Source organism: Megalops cyprinoides, chromosome 10 (genome assembly GCF_013368585.1).
Source record: "Megalops cyprinoides isolate fMegCyp1 chromosome 10, fMegCyp1.pri, whole genome shotgun sequence".
NCBI lineage: Eukaryota > Metazoa > Chordata > Actinopteri > Elopiformes > Megalopidae > Megalops > Megalops cyprinoides.
Window position 1 is genome coordinate 6,021,869 of NC_050592.1, and position 12,451 is coordinate 6,034,319.

General features: G+C 38.5%; 1 long non-coding RNA gene across 1 annotated transcript; it reads right to left on the reverse strand.

The window, feature by feature from the left end:
- Positions 1 to 4,600: 4,600 nt before the first annotated feature.
- LOC118783937 lies at positions 4,601 to 5,243 on the reverse strand. Its single transcript, XR_005005211.1, has 3 exons — positions 5,221 to 5,243; positions 4,998 to 5,078; positions 4,601 to 4,670 (listed from the first exon to the last, which is right to left on the reverse strand). It is a non-coding gene; the product is annotated as an uncharacterized LOC118783937 (long non-coding RNA).
- Positions 5,244 to 12,451: the final 7,208 nt, after the last annotated feature.

A 12,451-nucleotide genomic window follows, 5' to 3' on the forward strand; every position in this document is an offset into this window, starting at 1 on the left:
ACTCAGCTCAGAAATACTGAAGTTGTTTACCTGGCACAAACTGAAGGATTGCCATAAACACTCTGGTTGCTTTCGACACCCATGGCTGCATCACTCTGAATACATTTATCCGAATACAGAGCTCATATTATTATATTCAAACAAATAAAACAAAGATATTGAAAGGAAGACACAAAGATAAAATATTTTAACAAATACTATGGAAGCAACAGTTTTCAGTTCAGAATTACATGCTGCTACTTTGATTACTTTAAAATTGTAAGTGTTATATATAATATTCTATATGTTTTTGAATACCTTTTAAAATGTATGTTGTTAATTATGATATATGCTATCTTTAAATATCTCAGTCCAAATGAGGTATTGCTTAAGATTTTTTTTACAACAGTAAATGAGAAGGGATCATAATTTATTCATGTTAAGACGTGAATCAATTACATGATATGATCCACTTACCCCATCAGCAAAGATCTCTGGTCTCTGTAGCCTCTGAGTAGAAAACAGCCTCACTATCTGAGATGGGCCACTGAGTGTAACTGAGAGAAAAGAGTCAGAATTTACACTACATGCAAAATGAGCTTCACTTGCTGATGTAGAACTTCCTTCCCCTTTTCAAGCCCTTCATGCATATTACTTTCTGTACAATGGCTCAAAGAAAGAAATGCATTTATTTGCTTCTTACTTGTCTGAGAATAAATAATGGTGAGTTTGAAACTAGCATTACCTCATTATCTATTTGTGTGTATGCATGTGTATACATGTGTGTATTTGTGTGTGTATGCGTGTGTATGTATATGTATATATGTGTGTATTTTGTGTGTGTGTGTCTGCATATGTACGTGTGTGACTGTGTACATGCATGCGTTTGTGTTTGTGATAGTATGCATGTGTATTTGCGTGTTCGCATCTGCACATATTTGCATGCATGTGAGTGTGTGTGTTTTTGAGGGTGTGTGTGTTTATGATTGTGTATAAATGTATTTGTTTGCCAGTATGTGTGTCCAGTAAACCAGGGATCCAAAAAAATAATAATACAGGAAAATCACAGTATCATTTTTGAAAATATTACTCTTAGGTATGAACATCATATCAATTTTAAGTACAAATCCCGGAGTATAAATGAGTTGCAGAATGTGTTTCTCAGGCAGAGTAAACAAAGGAAGAAACTCTGCCACACATCATAAGAACACACCCAGTTGCCCATTTCAGCATATTTCACACTGTATTAATGAGAGAAAGCACTAACCGTAACAGCACTTGCTGTAACTTGTTTGTTTTACTGTACTTCAATATGTCACCAGAGGTTCTCAGTCCATACCTGAGAAAAATAAAATCGACCAGAACACTTTCTGCTCGCACAGCAAATGAATGAATGAATGATTTTTTGTCATTATTTTTTAAAACCCTCTCATAGATGCAAAGGAAGGGCTAGTGTTGTCATCATTATTATTATTATTATTATTATTATTATTATTATTATTGGATTAAGATAGCAAATAGTCAAAGCTGAGCTCATAGACCCTGTGCACAGGAATTGGTCAGTACACAGGATCATCAGACAACTGCCAGTATTTTGACCCTACATTTACACTTTAAGATTCCCTTTTTAATATAACGTTTAACATGTTAACCTGTCAGTTTGCTTGATGGCATTTTTTACAGGACATACTGTCATCTTTAGGATGTGTCTGCCCTCTAGTGGAAACTCTGATGTACTGATGTACTGCTGTCATCTGTCCCATGGGGCCCAGTATCAGTGATGATGGCACACTCTTACTAACTTTTGTGAAAGTGGTTTTTTCCCTCATTTCCACGTGTTTAATTGATTGTAGGTGAATCTAGCTTACTATATATGACTCCTGTGGTCTAAGGTAGGCCGTAAAGGGGTTCAGGTCAGGTTAATGGGGAACATCAGGTCTGGCTGGTTGTGGTGCTTGGAGGATGGAAGCTGCCAGGCCTCGGATCTCCTCCAGAAATCCTTCCTCCCTCCATTGCTGCGCAGTGAGGAAGTCCCTCAGCAGCACCACCATGTCTGCCTCAGGGGCTGCTCCTTGACTGGGAGGCCCTTGCTGTGGAGTGCTGGTGTTCGGGCGTGCTCCCTGCTGCTCAGATTCCTCTTCCTCCACTGTATCCCAAGCCTCATCAAGTTGGGCAGCTTCGCCTTCTGGGACTGAAGGCCCGTCCTCCTCCTCCCCAGATGAGGAATCATCTTTTGTTTTTAAATGATAGGTCACCAATTTGCTGGTGCGTAAAACTGTGAGTTCAGACTCAAATAGAGGCCTATGTTTATGGGGCTGTACATCTCACAGCAGTAACAGAATGGCACAAGAGTTGAAGTGCACACAGGGATTTATTTTTCCAAAAGAGCAATAAAAATAAGGCCAGCAGAACTATTTACAAACAAGCAAACAAAAACCCCCCACTTTGGAACAAACAAATAAAACAACTAATAAAGCAAAATAACTAATTTGCAGCTTTTCAATTATAGTGCAGCACGACTCATTTTCCACAGTTCACACACCAAATGGAAGATTGAAACTGGCTTATCTAGGATCCCCCATGACATTCTAATTAAGGGAAAGTAATTATAGTCATTAATTATATTATCCATAATATTTACATAAATTATATCAGTAACAACAATATTGCACTCATTGTTTTGAATATAAAACCAACAATCACACTGTAACACTTTACAGGTAGACGTAATTTCATCATAATCCTCCCTCACATTAGTTTTAGAATTTTGTTAGATTCCCCTAGATCAATAAAGTTTTGCGAAAACGACGTCACGTCTTTTTTGTCATCGGGCGCGACGAGTCCCGCACCAAACTAGCCAAAAAAGGGGTGAGTTATATCATACTTACTTTGCATTTACAAAGTCCGTTTCCCATAGTCATATTAATTGTGATTATGCGCACAATTAGCACACCATTCGGAACATAGACCGTGGCACCCTCACTATGAACCTGCATGCTAAAGTTACTGCTCCTTTTGCCGGCGTTCCCTCCTGTCTGGCTCCCAGTATGGCAGGACTACACTGCAAGAAAGTTACCTGGAAGCGGTTCGATAACACTTCATCAGTTCAATTAAAGTGATGTTATAAATAAAACCTGTTTTCTCCAACTACACGTCGTCGCGTGTTTAAACAACAACGTACGCGTTGTCACAGTTTATCGTTATTAAGGAACGGCGGCAGCGTAGCATATAGTGGTTAAGGAGCAACAGAGTTGCCGTTTCTCTTCCCCATTGGGGCACTGCTTCTGTACCCTTGAGGAAGGTACTTAACCCACTGTTGCCTCACTAAATAACCAGCTGTATAAATGGATAGCATTGTAAAGAACTGTAACCTATGTAAGTCGCTCTGGGTAAGAGCGTCTGCTAAACAATGTAATGAGTACTCCCGCCATTACAGTACATCTGTCTTCAATTAAGTGAATAATGACATAGATAGGAAGGCAAAAATTCACGTGAAGTTTGAGTGGTGCTTCACAGAAATGTAAACCTATGCAGTGCCACAGCTGACTATTATAAGCACAGTAAAATGAAGTCACGTTCTAATATAGTCAGTATTTAAATAACACTGGCTGACCGAAGGACATTCATATAAATACTTGATGTCAGCAAATAAATACATTACTAAATCTGTAGTTTGTAAAGAATTGTTTTTGTTTTTAATTAAAATGAAAAATGAAAGCAATGTTTTACAGACAATATTTCATGAAGAATAGCTATTACTCTTTATGCACTAGTCCTGTGGCTGTTGAATTTTTTTAGGACAAACACTAGAATGAAGCAGTGGCTACCACCTTCTTCCTCTCTCTCAAACCTTCACAGCAAAAGTTGGCACAGTCAAATGTGTCCCTGTGCCTGGAGACCTGTCCAAAGTGACTTAATCTAACAAGACATCCACAGATACTCAGAACTAATGCCACAGCAGGAGAGCAATCACATATGAAAGTTAACAGACATTCACTTCACTACTACATCCTGTCCTTGACTACACGAGTAATACATCAGGGAAAAGCCACCATCAACATCTTACTGTGAGCAGGAAAATCTGGGTGAAATAGGACACATGTTGGAAAAAGTGGGTCTTTGATTAAATGTTTTTGAGCCAAAAAGAGCTTCTCTTCCATCGCAAATTCCATCAGTCTTCTAACTGCAGATTCTTGCCATGTTCTTTTGCTCTTGATAGAGCAGTGTTTGTGTCGTTGGCTACATTTCTTGCGCTCTGAAAGAGGGAAAACACAGGAAGACACTGTCACACATCACAAGAACACACCCACCGACCCTTTTGAACTCACACAGAAAGTTGTGCTCATCAGCAGTACTGTAACAGCACTGACATGCAGTATAGCAGCGTTTCCCAACCCTGCTCCTGAAGGCACACCATCCTGCATATCTTCTATCTATCCCTGCTCTACCTACCTGACTGAACTCATCAGTGGCACTTTTGATTAGCTGAGCACACCTGATTTAGTCAAGCAGGAAGGATACATAGAAGATATGCAGGACAGTGTGCCTCCAGGAGCAGGGTTGGTAACACGGCAGTATAGAACTGAGAGACTGACCTTCAGTGTGTCGTAATCAGGTGATACAGCCTTCAGGTTGAGAGCTGTGTAGGTGTCATTGTGAGGGTCAGGATGGGCATTCTGTAAAGAGACCAGCTGTGAAAGAGAAAACAATATAATGAATAATATAATCAGCAGCCTCCTGCTGCATTGAAAATAAAAACATGATGTAACAATATTGAATATTTTCCCACTTAAATAAATTAAATCTCTTACAACTTCATCTTTAGGATGATGGTGACAGATGTATAGTGAAAGTTTGTTGAAAATGATCACAGTGATTCGGAAATCTCCATTTCACGCAGGAAGACACTCACACATCTCAAGGACACACCCACTGAGCGGATTAAGCGTACATAGAAAGCTGTGTCCCTTAGCAGATCTGGATAAACACTATCTGGCTCATAGAATCGAGAGACTGACCTTCAGTGTGTCGTATTCAGGTGATACAGCCTTCAGGTTGAGAGATGTGTAGGTGTCATTGTGGGGGTCAGGATGAGCGCTCTGTACAGAGGAAAGTTGGTGAAAGAGAATGAACCTTTAGTGACTGATGTCTGAAAGAGTATGAATACGTATGGTTATTGTTTAAGTATGATAATATTATGATAATATCATATGAGTATGAGTTCCACATCTTATGTCTTACCTGTGTGTCTGCTCCTCTGTCTCTCTCTTCTGGTGCTCCTCTCTTCTTCCTGAATAGAGAGAGACAGGTGGGTGACAAAGGCCTTCAGGCTCTGAACGTCATCTGTAACATTTCCTCCACATTGCTCTGATTATAAATGCTGAACTTGGAAAATATTTAAATATTTGTGTTTTATTCAGTTTTATACCATAAACTATGTACAACATCAACACGAACAGTTCAAAGCAAACGAGCCTTAATATCTGTTGTTCCAACAAGTGTCCATATGAGAGATGTGTTAACAGACAAAAATGAGGTGATCAGATCTTGAACATCAAACCCCTCTTATTTTGAATGACAATTATGGAGGAAATGTAAATGACAAGCCCATATGAGGTTCATGTCTTCTCAAAAAGTGCAGTGTTGGAAACTGTTGCCTCCTACTGGCCAACAGGTAATACATATACAGATGTAAGATGGGAACTGGTATGGCAGGTGGGCCATGCTATTACATATATGCTGTTTGTGTGTGTGTGTGTGTGTGTGTGTGTGTGTGTGTGTGTGTGTGTGTGTGAGAGAGAGAGAGAGAGAGAGAGAGAGAGAGAGAGAGAGAGAGAGATTGATTGATTGATTAGAGAGAGTTTAGATAGACATTACTGAACATTAGCTCTATAATGATAGTTACAGCAGTAGAGTTCTTAGCTCCCTGCTTGTTCTTTACTATTAAATGTGTCGGCACTTCAATAAGCCATACTGAAAAACATCCCCAAACAAAGCCTTGACACCAGATATAATTACTGTGACATCAGTTAAATCAGATTTAGCTTGTGGATACAAATAGCTTGCTATTCAATTGTACTTGTTAAGCTTGATGTTGGCCATCAGAGAAATGGAAGTAGCAGTAGCCTGAAAATGAGAAGAGTGTATTTTCACTTACCTCATCCACACAATAACAGATAGTAGCACAACAGCTACAAGTACTGGGATTCCAGCAACATATAGGAGTGCAGTTTGATTTCCTAAGCAAAGAAACCCAAAAATGGACCAGTATCAATGATGAATGTGCACTTTCATTGGACAATACCTCTAACTGATGCCTGTGAGTTGAAAAGGGATAAATCTATTCCAATATCCCTATCTGTTATTAGAATGTGTTAGACTAAGCACCAGTGGTACACAGCCCCACACAGGTTTCTGTGTCCACTGAAGTCCCAGATATTCTATACAATTTAAAATTTCAACCATACCTTGTACTGTGATCAGCTGAGCAGTAGAGTTATGAGCTCTGATTTTGTTCTTTGCTTCGCAGTAGTACTGTCCACTGTTCCAGGATCTGATGTTAGAAAAGTTCAAACTCTGTCCTGAGCCTGTCTGCCAGACTCCAGTGTCATTCTTCTTAAACCAGGTGTAGTTGTGCACTGGTGGGTTGGCATTGCTGCTGCAGGTCAGAGTCACTGAACTGCCCTCCATTATTTCACCAGGGGGACTGACTGATACAGAAGTGTCCTTGGGGCCGTCTAAAACATAAAGTAAAATAAAAAAAAAACACACACACACATGAAAGGGGAATATAAATTCATATTCAATATTTTGTCTTGAATGTATGGTTACAGTCACATCAGCTGTGAGGCAAACCATATGTAATTTGCGGCTAAAAAAAAAACTCCAGCAGGCAATGATGTAAGCTATCTCACATGTCAGATTGGTTCAGGGAAAGGCAGGAGTACTTATTATCACTTACAGCTGTTGTGGTGTGAATACTAATATACTTTCATGTGGATACTAATATCCAGAGTGTGCATTCATATGATCTGGAATAAAAGAGTTAACATTTAATAGTGGAGTCATGTATAAGTTCGAACTTAATCCATGGCAACACTGCTGTTGTAAGTTTTATAAAGATGGTTTAACTCAATTAAATCTCTCTCTGCTGTTTGTCCCAATTCCAGGAAAATGAATTTGTTATATAAACTGTACCAAGAGTGGTTATCCATGTTGTAGATTCCCCTGAATAAGAATAATGATGTCTGTTAAAGTAAATAAATCATCAATTGGGTACTTACACTGAACATCTATAGATACAGTGGGAGAGTTCACAGATCCAAGGTTGTTCTTTGCCTCACAGTAGTACTGTCCACTCTCCTCAGAGCTGATGTTAGTGATGGAGTAACTCTGTCCTGATCCTGTCTCTGAGCTCACAGCTGTATCATTCTTAAACCAGGTGTAGTTCTGCACTGGTGGGTTGGCATTGCTGCTGCAGGTCAGAGTCACTGAACTGCCCTCCATTATTTTACCAGAGGGACTGACTGACACTGAGGTTCTCTTGGGAGCATCTGCAAGAGGAATTGAAAGGTATGTATGGAACGGGTTGTGTATATGACATACTCTCACAGTGCAGTGAAAATAATGACTTTAACTGTTGATGCTTTATTTGATAAGAACATAAGAACATATTATGACGAGAACAGGCCATTCGGCCCAACTAAGCTCGCCATTTCTTCATTAAAGAGTATCCAAAACTGCATCAAGTCTAGACTTGAATACAGCAAGGGTCTCTGCGTCAACTACATGACCTGGCAATGTATTGATAACTCTTTGTGTAAAATAATATTTCCTTATATCAGTGCGGAACTTACTCTTAACTAGTTTCCATTTATGTCCTCTTGTTTTACAGACTGAACTCACCCTAAAAAATCTATTATAGCTAACCTTATTGAGTCCTTTTATGAATTTAAAAACCTCAATTAAATCACCCCTAAGCCTCCTCTCACTTAGTCTAAATAGGTTAAGTAACTTGCGTCTTTCCTCGTAGCTTTTATATTTAATGCCAGGAACTAATTTAGTTGCCCTTCTTTGAACCTTTTCAAGAACATTGATATCTTTTTTATAGTGCAGTGCCCAGAACTGCACACAGTATTCCAAGTGAGGTCTGACTAAGGCATTGTATAATTTCAATATAACCTCTTTAGATTTATACTCAATACTTTTGGCTATATATCCCAGTATTCTATTGGCCTTTTTTACAGCTAAGAGCAAAGACAGGGAAAAGGGTATTATTACTATACATAATTATTTTTATTTAATTATTTGCCATAATATTGCAATAAAGAGTCCTTTATAAGTATTATAATTGATACCACTACAGTATTTACACCACAGCATATTTGCTTATCAGATGCTCATATTCAAAGTGTCTTACACAGATTAATACATTTTTACATCTGAGTACTTAATTACACCATTTGGGTTACATCTTGCCCAACTGCCAGAGGTGCTGAACAGGAAATAGTTTTTTCCTTAATATGAACAATAATTCTTCCCTATTGTGTAGAGATTGTGTTTCAGCTGTATTCACAAAGTTTTTGAAGATGCATTACAATAAAATCCACTGATATTACACAGACTTTGTCTATGTTTGCTTATAAGAAAGTAAAATTTGTGACTTTGATCACATACTCACATCTGACATTGAGAGTCACTGCAGAAGAACTGAGATCCTTATAGCCTCTTACAGCACAGGAGTAGCTGCCTGCATCTTCACTGCTGGCTGAGAGACGGAGGATCTGGTTGGTGCTGGAGAGAGGATTTCCATTCTTATACCAGGTGAAGGCTGGGCTGCCACTCAGAGTGCAGGTGGTGCTGCAGGTCAGTGTCACCCTCTGTCCTTCTCTTACAGTGTTGGAATTTATTTTCAAGTTTACACCTAAGGAAGAACAGAAATATAACAAAACGTCAAACCTGGTTTTTCAAAACACTTTGAGAGTCCAATAAATGTATGAAATTACGATACAAATTTTGGTCAAAAGTGCAATAATTTACGTTACTGATATTTAAATTCCAACAATGCATAAAGGTTTTGCCTATTTCATCAGTGGTACTAATTATAAATGTATTTGAAACATGATGTGGTACAATGTAAATTCCTTGAAACAATTACAGCAAAAGCTTTATTTCCTCTATGTACCATACTGGACTATGCACTGTGCCTTTTGAAAACACAATGAAAATGAGGACATCATTGAAAGAAATGTGCAGATTTAAATGTAAAGAGGACTTAAAGAGAAAATGAATGATGAAAACATTGTTAGCTCACTCTCTGTTGAAGCCTTTTCTGTTTCTTCTATTTAAATTCAACATTCAGAAGCACAAACAGATGTATTCACTGCAGTGGCTTTGTGTGCATGTCATTTTAAATGCCATACTGTACTCACACTGAACTTTGAGCTGTAGATGAGGAGATCGGCCTGTATCAATCTTGTTCTTTGCCTCACAGTAGTACTCTCCAATGTGCTGGTAGCCGGCATTTTTTATTGTGTATGTTCCTTTTGATCTCTCTGAAGCTACAGCCTTTTTATTCTGAAACCAGGTGTATCTGTGCACAGGTGGGTTGGCATTGCTGCTGCAGGTCAGAGTCACTGAGCTCCCACCCACTATTTCAGCAGAGGGACTGACTGACAGTAAGGTGTTCTTAGGAGCATCTGCAAGAGAAAATGACATGTACTGTGATTTTAATTTTAAAATGCACATTCCACATTTAGTGAAAAGATCATGTTTTTGTGTTAATATTATGGCATCATCACGTTTGTTATTTCTCACTGCTTTTTTAGTTGACAGAAATGAAAAGATAAATGCATCATTCAGTTTAGGAGAGATAAACGGTGTTGTGGCCTGAGGCTCCCAAATTGTTTAATTGTCATTTACTTGTCATTTTATTTGTTTTCACCTTAAGTGATATGGATTGATACAGATTAGCTTCAGACTTTTTGCAAACAATGGATATTGGATTACTGGGCTTCAGTTACAGCATGCTATGGAAAAGTGATATCATGCATAAGCTTCTGTTAAAGTTATCAGTTGTAAACATGGTGTAGATGAATGGCACCATTAAGGCATCAATACATTTAACTAAAGCACAGGAAAATGTGTTTGCCTCTAAATATGAAGACGCCTCCATGTCTTCATCACGGTCACAGGTCTCCCCTGTGGTCTACACACTGCTTCAGCTCTGTTCAACGGGCTGTTGAACATGTATGACCGTAAATAAGCTTGGTATGTGAAGAAAAGTAAAACTGATGACTTTGATCCCATACTCACATGTCACTTCGAGATTCACTGCAGAGGAAGGAAGATGCTCATAGCCTCTTATAGCACAGGAGTAGCTGCCTGAAAGGTCACTGCTGGCTGAGAACTGGAGGCCCTGGTTGGTGCTGGCTAGAGGATGTCCGTTCCTGTACCAGATGAAGGCTGGGCTGCGACTCAGAGTGCAGGTGGTGCTGCAGTTCAGTGTCACCGTCTGTCCCTCTCCCACTGTGTGAGGATCCACACTCGCCTGTAAAGCTTCATAGACAAAATAAAACAGTTAAACTGATATTGCTCATTTACTGATTTGTCTGTTGTCTTTACAGTGGGATGGAAATCCTGCAGTTTTTACATATAATTTTAGAATTACCTGTGACTGTCAGTGTGACACCAGGTGCACCACTATATTTCCCGTCAGTTTTGTCTGTCTCAAACCTAAAGCAATACTTTCTTGAATCACTCTCTGCCAGATGGTTAATTTTAAAAGTGCAGTCTTGTTTCTTATTCCCAAGGTACTCAACACGCTGACTGTACTGTGGGTTTCCTTTAAGGTCTTCAGTCTTCCATTGATCCTCATCATTGTAAATAAACCAGAATGTTTTAATTACTGTGTAACCGCTGGGATATGTGTAAGTGCATGGCATGTCCACTGAAGTCCCCTTTAAGGCACAGATGTTCTCTCTTGTGTAATTGACTTGCCAGCCACGCTGACTCAGAGCACCTGAAAAACAATCACATTCCAATCATCACACCTTTCATTGATGCAATTTATGTAATGTATAGCCACATTCATTCACAAACCACTTTGACAGAATTGTCATTAAAATGATGGTATCTTGCATTATCTTGAAAAATACAACATGTTGATGATTGCAGAGTGTGGACAGCTCTGCTTAGTTTGCAATGTCAACGATATTTCCATTTTGACTATTCATGTCTTTGTAGCAGAGCTGAGTGTGAAGAGGAACTTTAAAATAAGAATTTTCTTTCTCTCTCTTCAAACGTGTGATATAAACTCGGTGAAACAGAGACTGTGCTGCTCAGAGATAATGTCAGGACACAGTAGCAAATGATCATGTGGAAATATTACAAACATGCAAAGAGATGTTTAACTTATTACATTACTTACTTACTTACATATTGGAGTTCATTTATGACTACAATGAATGAAGTTGATAGGGTCAATACCCAAGGATTTGTATGGTAAGGATATTGTAACATATCCATGCTGGCTAACTGGCTAACTCAGCTCAGAAATACTGAAGTTGTTTACCTGGCACAAACTGAAGGATTGCCATAAACACTCTGGTTGCTTTCGACACCCATGGCTGCATCACTCTGAATACATTTATCCGAATACAGAGCTCATATTATTATATTCAAACAAATAAAACAAAGATATTGAAAGGAAGACACAAAGATAAAATATTTTAACAAATACTATGGAAGCAACAGTTTTCAGTTCAGAATTACATGCTGCTACTTTGATTACTTTAAAATTGTAAGTGTTATATATAATATTCTATATGTTTTTGAATACCTTTTAAAATGTATGTTGTTAATTATGATATATGCTATCTTTAAATATCTCAGTCCAAATGAGGTATTGCTTAAGATTTTTTTTACAACAGTAAATGAGAAGGGATCATAATTTATTCATGTTAAGACGTGAATCAATTACATGATATGATCCACTTACCCCATCAGCAAAGATCTCTGGTCTCTGTAGCCTCTGAGTAGAAAACAGCCTCACTATCTGAGATGGGCCACTGAGTGTAACTGAGAGAAAAGAGTCACAACTTAAACTAAATGCAAAATGAGCTTCACTTGCTGATGTAGAACTTCCTTCCCCTTTTCAAGCCCTTCATGCATATTACTTTCTGTACAATGGCTCAAAGAAAGAAATGCATTTATTTGCTTCTTACTTGTCTGAGAATAAATAATGGTGAGTTTGAAACTAAGATTACCTCATTATCTATTTGTGTGTATGCATGTGTATACATGTGTGTATTTGTGTGTGTATGCGTGTGTATGTATATGTATATATGTGTGTATTTTGTGTGTGTGTGTATGCATATGTACGTGTGTGACTGTGTACATGCATGCGTTTGTGTTTGTGATAGTATGCATGTGTATTTGCGTGTTCGCATCTGCACATATTTGCATGCATGTG